Source organism: Mus caroli, unplaced genomic scaffold (assembly GCF_978045245.1).
Source record: "Mus caroli unplaced genomic scaffold, Mus_caroli_1 scaffold_14, whole genome shotgun sequence".
NCBI lineage: Eukaryota > Metazoa > Chordata > Mammalia > Rodentia > Muridae > Mus > Mus caroli.
The window spans coordinates 103013645-103026902 of NW_028227269.1; the positions used below are offsets into that span (position 1 = coordinate 103013645).

Genomic DNA, 13258 nt, shown 5'->3' on the forward strand with positions numbered 1-13258 from the left:
CAGCTCACTCAAGCACCACAAGCACCACAAGCAAATTAGAGAGAGAGAGAGAGAGAGAGAGGCTGAGCCAGGGTCAGTGAGAGGGGACTCTGTGGGGAGAGGACTTTGCTCAGGAAGAGGAAGGTAAGAGAGAAGAAGAGTGGCGGCGGCTGGGAAAGGCTCACACGCGGAGCAGGAACATATGCAAAGCATGAACTACCTTCCCAGTCTTTTGTCTCCAGCACGGAGGAAACAACGAAGACCCTGCAGCCCACACATCCACAGGGACAGGAATTATTAAGCACAGGGTTCCAGACAGGCAGGGTTGGCCCCAGGACAAGAAAGCTTCCACTTTCCCAGCAGAGAGAGGAACAGGGCCTTGGAGACTTCTAGAACATGGAAGTCCAAAGGAGAGCTACCACTCACATCCATCCCTAGTCAGAACCGCGGGGCTAACCTGGGGTAATGTCCACCATCTGATCTGGGTGATCACTGGTCCTGGTTAGGTGGGCACTTTTTTAATACTAAGCTCAGATGAATATTCTATCTGAGGCGAATTGAGAACAGCTGACCAGCCACTTCCACCTTCCTCTCCCCTCCCGAGGTCTGCCCGGCCCCTCCTCTCTCAGCCACTCCCAGAGTCCTGCAGCCTGCAGTATGCTCTCAGAGGCAGCCAGAGACCAAGCAGCTTGTCCTGGGGACCACAAGGGATGGCTTCACTAGAGACCAATGCCTGGGTGTCCCCATCTCTAGCAGATGCACAAGACCCTGGCTCAGTTCATCCTGCTTCTAAAGACAGCTGCCTCGGATCAGGCATTGCCTCCCACGCCCGAGTTTTATCTCCCGAGGCCTCCTCCCAAGCCTGATTTGACATTCAGAGAGTGATGCTGCCCAGCAAACACACACCCAGGGAACTGAGGCAGCAGCATCCCTGAGGACACACCCATCTCCACAACACAGAGAAAACCAAAGCTACCAGAGCATGCTGCCCATGCCTGGAATCCCAGCACTTGGGAGGCTGAGGCAGGAGGATTGCCACAAGTTTAAGACCAGCCTAGGTTAAAAAGCAATTATCAAGTCGGGGCTACACAAGACTTAAAAACTTAGAAACAAATAAAACAACACATAAAAATTAGTAATCATCATACTATAAAGTGAAATTTGATGCTGAATTTTAAAATACAAAACACCAAGGTTAAATCTTGCCAGAGATTTATCTCCAGTGTTCGCTTCACAACACCCGGAAGACAATATTCTTTCAAACGGACATTCCAGAATCCTGGTTTTAGAACCTTCTGGAACCTCCCTCACCTGTCCAGAAGAAACTCAGAAAAACATGATCCTTCCCAAATGTTTGTCTGTAGGCTGGAGCCTCTAAACTGGAACTCTATGTGAAGATGCACCCTCAGTTTGGAGCCACCCCTAGCTGTGGGACCCCCTCAACAATGCTGGTCCTCCAAGACTGCCAGGCACAGCAGGAAGGAGATATGAGAGCCCTCACCCCAGGGTAAAGGCGCTGATTAAATTAATCCGGTCAGCAAGCTCCCAGATCAACTGGATGTAATCTCCTGCAGGGCCCTGCAAGGGCATTGTTCAGAAAGAGCTGGGTATTTGCTGAGCAAATGAGCGAATAGGTTATCTAACCCTAGCTCCCAGTCAGTCAGCAGTCACAGCACTGAGACCTGCTTCAGACCACTGTGGCTGGACTCAAACTCATGGCGATGCTCCTGTCTCAGCCTCCCAACACACAAGGACTACAGGTATGAACCATGTTCAGTCCTGGGAACCCGCAGGGTTCTACCCTGCAGCTCAGGGCTCCTGAATGACCAGTTGTCTGTGTTTCGGGAAGGTACCAGGCCCCTGTGGGCACTGAAGTCTTGTAATATATTCACCAAATTTACAGGACAATAATGGCTCCAGGGAAAGATCTTGACGACCAGATAGAGCATCTCAGAATGCTTTGGGGAAGAGGCAAACACATCATGTTGAAAGAATTCTCCACACCAATCCCAAGGGCTGACGTAAAGCCTCCTGGGAAACTCCTTGGTTAACCCTCAACCACTCCAGTGTAGCCTAGCTCCCTGGATCCTAGGTCCTGGGTCCTCAGCACCTGAGGTGAGGTTTCCTTCAGGGTGTCCGCCCCACCCTTCAGCCACGCGTACACAGGACATGCCCGGACCTGCACGGGCTCAGTCTCCCCAGCATGGGGCAGGGTTGCCAGAGGCCCTGCAAGCAGGCCTCAAAGCAATGAAAGAAGCCGAGCCGAACACAAAAAGTGCAGATGGCTGCTTCATTCACGCCTGACTTACATTTATATTAAAGGGAAACTTTGTATCTTTCCCTCAAATGAGGAAACAGGATCAATGGTGAGTCTATTACACATCCTAAGAAATTAGCCAGCTGGACAGACACATACCCAAGAACCTCTTCTGTTTGCACAGAAGTCTGCACCTTGACAGAGAGAGAAGGAAGTAACAGAAAGAGGGCACATTAGTGCCACCCTGAAGTGTCCCCAACTGTCCCAGGCCAACCCAGGGCTCTCAACTATCCCTGCCCATCAGGATTGCCTAAGTTTCCAGAAGAAACAACCTCACTTCCAGAGACTTCTACTGGCAGCGCAAGTGACCATGAAAACATCCTATAAACAGAATTGTTCAAAGAACCAGAAAGGGCCAGGGATGTAGGTCAGGGAGCAGAGAGAGTTCTTGGGTAGCACACACACAGCCCGGATTGCCAGCACCACCTATACCAAGCAAGTGTGGTGGCGGCACACGCCTGTAATCCCAGCACTTTGGAGGTGGAGGCAGGAGGAACAAGGAGGTCAAGGTTGTCCCTGTCTATGCTCTGGTGCCTTCAGCTTGTAATGCCCCTGTTCTGAGTTCTACATCCAGAACCAGGAAGATCGAGGCTAGAAACCAGACAGCAGGTCCCGATGTGATGTGCTGGGTCCCACTGTAGAGACCTTGACACTTGCCACACCCAGGTCTAAAGACAGCTGTGATTAAGGAATGTAGCCTGCATCCTGTCACCTGAGCTGAGGGCAGAGTCACCTGCAGCTGTGCCAGCTCAACTCTCTGCAGGTGCAGTGGGTGGAGGAGGCAAAAATGCTCAGCTACCTGCAGCCTTTCCTTCAGGCTTGGGAGCACCCTCCTCCCAGCTTGGGAGCACCGTCCTCCCCACTTGGGAGCACCCTCCTCCAGAGTTGGGAGCACCCAGGAAAATGGGTAGGGGTGCCCTGAGAGGATGGATGTTCAGGGGTCAGGGAAGGTGTGGCCAGCCCCCCAGGACAGGTGAGTTAGCCCCATACAAGACAACTAGGAGACAGCCAAGATATACTGCAGGCAAGAGAACCAGGGTTCCCACCAGGTCTGTCAGATTGTACTTCAGGCCCAGGAGGAGGAGAAAGAAACTGATTAAATAGAAAGTGGAGTCGACCTTTGCGTAGGAGGAGAGATGATGTAAGAAGTACTTTGCTCTGTGGGGTGAACAAACAACCTGATGACTCCTGGCCTCTTGGGGTGGGGGTGGGGGACTCATGACACAGACCCAGCCAGATGACTCTGCAGGTAGGGGGGCCTACTACCAAGCCTGACAAACCTGAGTTCCATTCTCTCGGACCCACATGGCAGGAGGAGAGAACAGGTTTTCCAGGCAGTGCACGAAGTCTTCCCTGATACACGGCCCTCACTCACCCAATCCACTGAGCTTCTCTGCCTCCAGGCTATCACCCCCTGGGGTGGCCGATGTTTATGGCACCTTCTCACCCACCAAACTGTTTCCACAGAGCAGGGATGTGTCCCTGGCATCTTGCTACCCATTCCAGCTCAGTCAAGGTCAAGTACATCGAAGGAATGCAGTAGTCCAGGGTATGTGGGTTACAGGGCGGAAGAGCCCAGATCCCAGCCACAAACACGTGTCTCTCTGGCTTCCAGACCACAGCCAGCTCCTGCTAGGAGCTTCATGACTAATCTTGCCACTTCCTGTGGGTGACAAACACAGGAACTGAGGACCATCCTCAGTCCTTGTCACTGAAGCCAAGAACTCACCCAGGAATAGCCAGCCTGGACACCTGGGTGATTTTACCCAGAGAAGCAGGAATAAGGGAGACTTCCAGAAAGAACTTAAAAAATATATATATATCATCCATTCCTTAAAATCAGCTCCAAGCAACGTTGAGTTTGAAGTCCATAAATAGGCAAGCAAATTACACAATCAGGCTGGCTGCTCAGTGCTCGGTGAACAACCGACCGTTTAACCTGGCAACCCCAACTGGCTCACGGGCTACCTACAAACCTCCAGCCTGTGGTCAGCAAGTCTCAATAGCTAACGAACAGGATGCAAATGTAGGGAAAAATGGCCAGGGAACAGGCATGGTGCTCCGGCATAGGGCCCTAGCTCTGGGGGACCTATGACATTGCTGGGCCCATGCATGGTCTTGGGGATTTCCTCTGAGAAATGGCTTGGCACAGGGGAGGCCCTGGAGTTTCACAGGATCTGCCTGGCTGGAAGGCTGAAGGCTAGGGGGGTTTGCTCTCCGTTTTCATAATCAAGTTGTGGAGTCTGGATCCAAGCACCTGAATTCAACTCCTAACTGCACTGGCACCTGAAGATGATGAGGGTGGGTTATTTAACACTCTTCCAAAAAGAGTGATGTCAGCACGTCTCTCTGAATAGCTGTGGGCCGAACAGGAGGAGAGGTAAAGAACACTATGCACAATCAATGCTGGCCCTAGCAAGTAAGTGCCCGGAAGAGGCTGGCTGTCATGGCGGACTGGGCAGGGAATCTCCTATATCGCTCACTCACTCCATTACCATCCTCGTGAATCATTCCACAGGCACATTCGGCCCTCCGCATCCACAGCGCCTTCAGCCAAGGATGCAACCAGACAGACAGAAAATACTGGCAGAACAAATGGTGCATCTGTCCTGAGCGGACTTGGCTTTCATTTCCCTAAGTAACACAGCCAAGCAACTATCCACATGGCATTTACCTTGGGCTGGGATTGTAAGCAACCCAGAGGGGATTTCAAGTGCACGAGAGCCGGTGTGATGGCTCATGCTGTAATCCCTGGCCTTGGAAGAGTGAGGCAGGTGAATCACAGTGAGTTTCATGTCAGCCTGAGCTACACAGTAAGAGCTGGGGCTAGTGGTGCTTGTCTGTAATTATAAGCATGTGAAGATTGAGGCAGGAGGATTTCAAGTTCCAGACAGGCTTGGATTATACAGACAGACCTTGTCTAAGAACAATCAGAAGCACACTATAAAGAAAGGCTGTTCGTGTGGAGTGTGTGTAGCACGTATAAGTTACAAAAAGACCGGTTTTATATCAGGGTCTCTGTGTCACTGTTTTGGTGTCTAAGATAGCTAATCTTCATTATCCACATGACTGATTATGGCATCACCATGGTAATGAACCACTGGGTGTGGCTAGGAAGGTGTTTCCAGAAAGGTTTACCTGAAGAGGGAAGACCCACCTTGAAGATGGGCAGCAATGCCCATGGGCTGGGGGTCCTGGGCTAAATTAAAAAGAGAAAGGAAGAAAGGAAGCCAAGCAAGCCACACTGTCCCTGTCAGTAACAGACTGTGCCTCCAACCGCAAGCCAGGATAAACCGTCCCTTCCTGACATCGCTTTCCAGCAGGTGCTCTGTCGCAACTCAGCCAATACCTTCAGGATTCGGAGAACCAGCCCTCTGGGAGACACCAGAGGGATTATACAGTGTAGCAAAGCTGTAGTTGTCTGCCCTGCCCTGGGTCACTCAAGTTCTGTAGAGGAGGCAGACAATAGGCACAGCTGCAGACCCAGGGCTCATGTTTCAGACAGCGCTGGGTTGACAGTGGCCCAGACATAAGAACATCCCCTGCTGGCCAGTGCTCAGAGGAGCTACTGTGTGGACAGAAAGATCTCTCAGGGGCTGGGACCAGGAGCTGAGATCCAAATGGAAAGGCTGGGGCGGGGGGTTGAGGTCCCAGCAAAGAAGACTCTACCAGTGAGGCCAATGTGTCGTCGTCAAGGTCCCAGTGTTGGTTCTCAGAGCCTTGACTGACAAGAGTCACGAGAGATAAGGACAGGTGTCCCACTTGTCTTGGATCTTCCCTCCAGAGCTCACTGAGGTTCTGAGTATCCTGGAAACACTAAGGTCTGCCCCGCCCACTTCATTCCACAGCCCGGGCATCTGTTCCCCGCTAGCATTTGTCAGGTCCTGGCTAGGCTGGAAAGCCTTTTGTCTAAGTCATAATTATAGCCACCTCTCTGTGGGCTGCCAGTAAGCTGTGAAGATGAATGAGCAACAGGCGGGCGTGGGGGGGGGGGGGAGGATGACCAGAATTGAGTTCTGGAAACCATCGATCAAGTATCAATAGCAAAGGACAAGAGAACGGGAAACGGAAATCAGAATCCCATGGTGGAACTTCTAGGAGGTGCTCTCTACCAGATGTGGGAGGAATAGCCCCGGAAGAGCAGCTGGCAGAAGTAACCGCTTGCCACAGGTAGAGAGGGGAGGAAAGTCAGAACAGATTTCGGGGTTTTGTGGAACCCTAAAGCAACCTGGGGGCAGATGGGCGGGCAGACCCAACGCTTAGGGAAAGCGAGAGGAGTCTAAGAAATCTGTTTCCTTTCTGTTGCATGGGCAGTCTGCAGCAGCCGATCTCACATCCCCTAACACCCACTGCGAGGCTTCCAAGTGAGCAAACTTCACAGAGACCCAAGTAGAGCCTCCCATCTTAAAGAGCTGGCAATTACAACTGGTGAAGGTCAGATGCCAGCTCCTCCCCTCATGGAAGAGAGAGGCTTCCTCAGTGAGTCAGCTATGGTATTATTCTAATAAATGTTTCTTGGGAGGGGCTCAGCCATTTCAGATCTCACATAAAACTGGTGGCTTAAGTGGAGTCCCACCACTCCCAGCTCAGCCATGATGGCTAGGGCCTAACTCAGGGAACCAAACTTCCCATCTACGGGTGGCCATGATGTCACACAACCACCAGCAATGGCATGGGGTGCTCGGGAAGGTGACTGTGTGAGAGAGCTTTGGGTGAGAGTCAGGAGGTCCTTTTGAGACCCTGAGGTACCAGAAGACTTTAGCCAGTGAGGCTGGGGAGATGGCTCAGTTGGTAAATTGCTTGACTTATAAGCACAAGAGCCTGAATTTCATCCCTGGAACCTACATTTTCAAAAAGGTGGGGGTTGGGGGAGGGATGGTTCACACTTGCAATCCCAGTATTGGGTGGGCAGCAGACAGGAGGATTCCCTGAAGTAAAGACAGAAAAACACTCGGGCTCCTTGGCCAGCCAGTCTAGCTATATCAGGCAAATCTGAGGTCAGTGAGATACCCTGTTTCAAAAATCAAGATAGCCAGCACCTAAGGAACAAATTCCCTAGGTTAATTCCTGGAAACCACACACACACACATACACACACACACACACACACACACCACAAGACAACTATTATGTCTGCTTATCAGTCAAGGTTATCTAGAGTGTCCAGAGTGGGAAAAAAAAATTCTGAAATGTTTGTTCTCTCCGCTGCAGCTGCCACTTCTGAACACAAGTTGAACATCCCTAATCTGAAAATGGGAAATACTCCAAAATCCAGAACATTACAAGTACCACCGTGATAGATGCCACACTTGACCTGGAGTGTTCAAAGCACAAAGGTACTAAAGAGTATTTAACGCACAAGGTACCTAGGACACACACACAGGTAGGTGCCTTTCTAGAGGGCGGGCCAGAAGAACATCCTCCGATGGGAACAGAGGAAGTCACTAGGAATCTGAGGGTGTGCCAGATATACCTGGACAAAACCAGGCAGGCCTTGGGTGCACCCCACCTCTGTCCTGCAGACAACGCGTCCTGGGCATGAGGCGGTGTGTCCGGGCTGGGCTGTCAGCTCAGAGGCGCCTGCAACCTGACAGCTGCAAGGACGCCGCCCATTTGTTTTCTACAAGGCCATTTCCCTGTGGCCTGCCAGGCTGGGCCAGCCAGAGTTTCTGCTTCTCGGGGGTGAGAAACAACATGTTTCCAGCCCAGCACATGAGAAAGGAAAGAGCTATCTCTTCCATTCTCACTGTAGTTCTCTTGCCCTACCATCACCTGAGAGGAAGTCTGGAAGAGAGCATCCCTCCTCTATGAACCTAATTCCCCAACAACAGCAAACCAGCACTGACCATACCCAGGACACTATGAAGTCTGAGGATGAATTATCACGCAGGATGAGAAAGCAGCTGCCTTAGAGGACTTGGAAAGGAGACTCCGAGCCAAACTCGAGTACCGCCTTCGGTGATGTTTCTATTCATGAGTCACCTTGCACACTGTGGCTTTCCAGACTTCTTAAAAATGAAAACCGTCAAATCAGAGTCGTCTCACGCATGACACCTGTGCCTCCTTCACCTGTCCCCAGGAGGAGGCTGAGATCCCAGGGTGTCAGGCTAGTGTGACAGGTGGTATCCTTATGAGAGTCATGCACAGGTGGGACTAGCCATTGTGAACTGTCCCACTTGTGCACCTGTGCCCTATTGTTGACCTTGGCCAGGGCACTTCTCCAGGTTGCTAAACCAGCCAGCTGGACCAGGTGACCTGAGGTTCCCTCCCAGCTCAGAAATGTCAGAATTTTATGATTGAGAAGTGTAAATCATTAGGTCAGAACTTTAAGACATTCTGTTTTTAATTCGAGATTCCCAGCTTTGCCATGGTGAGGTCTTGTAGGACAAACGAAGGAGGAAGTTGTTTCTCTGCAATAAAAGGAACTCGTGTGTCACACAGCGGGGCTAGTGTTTGCATTTATAAACCCAGCCAGACAGCCATTCAAGTCCAATGAATAATTCTCTCAAAGACTCTGGGCATGTTCATTACTATCTTTCCATAGCATTTATACCATTCGAGATGGGATATAATGGCAACTATGTGTCCTAGTTACAATGATAGAATATAAAAATATTTTTAAAATACACAAAGATGGTTCAGTGGCTAAAAGCACTAGCAGGCAAGCCTGATAATGTGAGTTCCATCATCCCCCAACCCCACACGGTGGAAGGAAAAACCACAGAGTCCTGAAAGATATTCTCTGGCCTCCACACACGTGTCATGGCATGCATATGCATTTACATACAATAAGTGAACGTGACAAACACTTTACATGCTTTTGAAATACACACACACACACACACACACACACACACACAGTACTGAGCTGAAGAACAGAACAGAATGGACCCTGCTGAGAAGGGAACAGGCTCATCCCTCAGCAGCCACACAGGCTCACATGAGCATCTCTTTGCTACTGGCTTAAACCGGACACAGCGAGGCAGGTCTATAGCCCCAGCAAGTCTAGAGTGGAAGCAGGAGATTGTGAGTTCAAGGCTGGCTTGGTTTACATATGGAAACCCTGTCTCAAAATAACAAACTCAGCCTAAGAATGTAGCCGACTTGGTGGAGTGCTTACACAGCATGCAGGAAGTCCTAGCTCTGATTCCCCCGGCACCACATACACCAGGTGTGGTAGCACCTGCCTGTAATTCTACCACAGGGGAGGGAGAGACAGGAGGGTCAGGAGTTCAAGGTCCTCCTCAGCTCTCAGCTACCTACTTATTCAGGGCACCCTAGTCTACAGGAACTCTCTTTACCTGACTCAAAAAAAAAAAAGAGCCATTCAGTGGTGGCGCACACCTTTAATCCCAGCACTTGGGAGGCAGAGACAGGTGGATTTCTGAGTTTGGGGCCAGCCTGGTCTATAGAGTGATTTCCAGGACAGCCAGAGCTGCTCAAAAAACAAAACAACAGCAACAACAACAACAACAAAAGAAAAGACAAAAACTTAATGAATCTCCACAACTGCTATACAAATTAGAATACAGAAAAATACTTAGCAAGTGACTGCAGAGTGATCTCTATCTTAACTGCCAGCATGCTTGTAGTCCTGCTTCTGGCCAACCACGGTGGCATTCGATGTGATTTCCAGTTAAGGTAGTCTATCCCACACTCCTTTCGGGCATGGCTTTTGTTCAGCTCACCAACAGCCTAATGCTTTGAGCTTTGGAGTCTCCTCTGCTGCTCCCTCATGGACTTAGGAGATGCTAGGCTTCTGAAGTTTGGGCACCAGGCAGAGTCTAGGAGACTCGATGTAAAGGCAGTAAAACAAGTAAGAATGCGAGGGCAGGTGCTGCCTTTGGTCTAACCTGCCCCTCTAGGCTCTGGGCGACATTGCCCTGATTTACCTTCTCAGACACCCTGGAAGGGATTGGCATTACATCAGAGAAGAGTAAATCAGGACTCCAGATTTGGAGGCCTGTCCCCACCTGCTTCCTACCGCACAGTCTCAGGCATGGCCACTAAGTCCAAAGCAAAGAATCCTGAGGTTGGGAGGTACCATGTCCCTTACTTCTGTCTGTTCCTCCTGGGTCCTGTCTTGGTGCCAAAACTGCACTGATGTTATAGGTGGGTGGGAAATGTTCACAATGCATGTTTCCATTTCTTTCCATCAGCGACTTGATGATGACTGGGATCCGCCTGATCTGCAGTTTTTCCAGTGACTAACACACAACATCACCCTCAGATTGTCCAGGACAGGGTGTGGAGAGTATTGAACAGCATTGAGTCAAAGGTCTGGAGTTCAAATCCTGGACCGCTCACACAGCCAGCGGATAGTAGTATCAGTCTCCTCCCCTGTGGGATGCTAGTGCTGCCATCCTGGCATCCTGCCAGGGGACACAGGAAGTGTACAAGAGGACACACGAATCCTAAGACTCCACAGCCACACCTGAATGCCTCTATGGTCTCTCTGTGATCTCCCTCCTTCCCAGAGTCAAGGACAAGCGTTCAATATTGAGAGGACATCGGGGAAGTGATCCAGAGCATGGACTGTTTAACAGATTTGGGGAAATCAAGGCAGAGAGGAAAAGAGCAGAACAGAGAAGATCCCAGGTCTCCTGATCAAGCCCCGCCCCCCCCATCCACACCCCAAAACACCAAATCACTCATCCTTGCCATATCCACACCACACCCAACACCGTCTGTGAATCTCTCACCTACTGTTCATAAGCTTTATAACACAGGGGCTGAGGGGAGCTGGGGTGCCCCCTGTCTGAAGCTGACAGGTAAAACAACCAGCCCAAGGCTACATACTCAGGTGAGGCCAAAGTGGCCATCTGATTTGGCCACCCTTTCTCATAGCGAAATGACACCGGGGGGGGGGGGGCAGAGGCTTCGGGGCTTACAGACTCCACAGTCCTTTGGAGGTAATACTTCCCTGCCCAGTCATGCTGTCCAGTGTGACAACAGGCTCCCAGAGCAACCACAGGTCTCTGTATCACTAGGTGGAGGGGCTGCCCAGACAGGGCTGAGTCCATAGTCACTCGAAAGCGTGCAAAGCCTCCCAGGAGGGTGGGCAGTTGTTCCCATGGAGGCAGAACAGCTCTGCCACACCCTGAGGTCTTTGCCGCACTGAGGGGACAAAGGATCCTGGGTTCTCATCCCTCCCTCAGTAACTCCAGAAATAAGGCCTCCTGGTACATTCCTACACAGCCACCCCCAGAGGGGCCTCTCTGGCACGCGGGGAGCAGCTTGGCTCAGCTGTAACTGTCAGCAGGCCCGGGGAATGTGCGAGCCCACGTGTGCTAGAGTGTCCCTCTGGGGCACAGTTCACAGGAAACCCAGCAAAACAGCCCGCTGGCACAGATCACCTTCCTACCTCCCAGCTCCTGCCCCCTATGAGCTGTTGGCCCCTCCCCACTCCCCCAGCAAGAGGCGAGGCTAAGTAAGCTCTTCAAGAGAGCCAAGTTCCTGCGCAACACGGATCTAGACTGTGCCGCCTTGAGCAAGTCACGCCCCCTCTCTCTGCTTGTTTCTTCTCTTCTGGGTACACGAAAGGGGCTGTCCTGTGTGGCTGCAGCACGAGCATGACACACTGGTCTTGAGAAGAGTCGCTTTTTCCCACCCACGAAGGATGGGGTGTGACACTCCCCTTTGGTACTAAAGTCACCCCACAAGCATACCCTGGCTTTCCATTATAGAAAGAAGCCATCCCTACAGAGATGAAGCAGGGCTCCAAGACACTGGGGATACATCCCAGAGCCAAAGAGATTAAATGTTACGAACCCTGGACTGAATTCACTACTTTTCCGTTTTAAAGCAGAGGCCAACCAAGATGTGTGAGACATCCACTCAGGGAATGGGCTCCAGATCTGACTTCAAGCGTAGCCAACATATAAGTTCCCCTTAGAGTGGTTGAATGGGGATCAGCGAGGCTGTGCCGCTGGCCCAAGTCTGCACAACAAGGTGACTGAAAGAAACGGAGCGCGCCGGGTGGGACTTCCCTTTCTTACTGCGCGCTCTCGGGCTCTCCCTGGCGAGCTCGTAATTCCCAGAATGGGACATTCCGGGACCTGAGGACCTGTGAGTTGACAAGTCTGCCAGCCTCTAAAGGCGAAGAGGGGAGACCGAAGAAGCTACCTGGCCCCAGGGACGAGCAGCCCCCAGCACTGCGGCGTCTTGGGGCCAAGACTTTAGGGTGCCCAGGATTTCGCAGCGGGTGGAGCGGTTGCATTTGAACCGAAGCTCCGCCCGCCCGCAGCTGTCACGCTGGCCGCCGCCCCCGCGCGCCTCCCCTGCTCCCCAGACTTCCCGCGGCGCCGATCCCCGGGGACGCGTCAAGACAGGGGTACGCTGGAGACCCGGGCGCGATACCCCGCAGCCCCGTGCTGCCTCCCACCGCTCTGACCTTACTCACCCTGCCCGGAGCAGACCGAGTGCGGCGCCTCCGGCGGCTGGGCCGAGTCCCTCCTGCACCCTGCGTCCCGGGCGGCTCCGGGGCGGGGCGGGGCCGGGTCAGGGCGGGGCGGGGGACACCGCGACTGCCCCGCCCCCTTAGGGACCCGCCCGGAGCCCCGCCACACTGCAAATGGGGAACCAGGGCGGAGGACGAACCTCCCCGCTACAATTCTCAAACCAAAGTTCAGGAGGGCGGGAATACTGTGTCTGTCCATGCCAATCCAGACAGTCTCCAGATCCGATCCAGCGTCTTCATCTGCCTCCCGCCATTCCAAAGAGTCGTGGGGACCACCCAGGAGAAGGAGGCCCTCGGAAGGCTATTATCCTACCTGTCCAGACTTGGGGAGGGGATCAGAGGATGGCAGGTGCTACCCTCACAGAGCTGAGAGAGACACAGGCAACAGCACCAAGTACAAGAATGAAATGGCAGCCGTCAGTCAACCTGAGGCACTCTACGGAGCCCTTCCCACTCTCCAGTCTTCTAGCCACCCATACCGCGTGGGAACTTCCCAAAAAGCC

At 52.2% G+C, this 13258-nt stretch overlaps 1 protein-coding gene across 2 annotated transcripts in view; it reads right to left on the reverse strand.

Moving 5' to 3' along the window:
- Syne3 (spectrin repeat containing nuclear envelope family member 3) overlaps positions 1-12772 on the reverse strand; it is an 84948-nt gene extending 72176 nt beyond the window's left edge. The window contains exon 1 of one of the 2 annotated variants that reach the window (XM_021179379.3): positions 12699-12772. The gene's annotated coding sequence lies outside the window, so the exon portion shown is untranslated. Of the gene's footprint in view, positions 1-12689 lie in introns of both variants that reach the window. The other variant, XM_029484594.2, reaches the window with a different exon arrangement.
- Between the last annotated feature and the right edge of the window lie 486 nt (positions 12773-13258).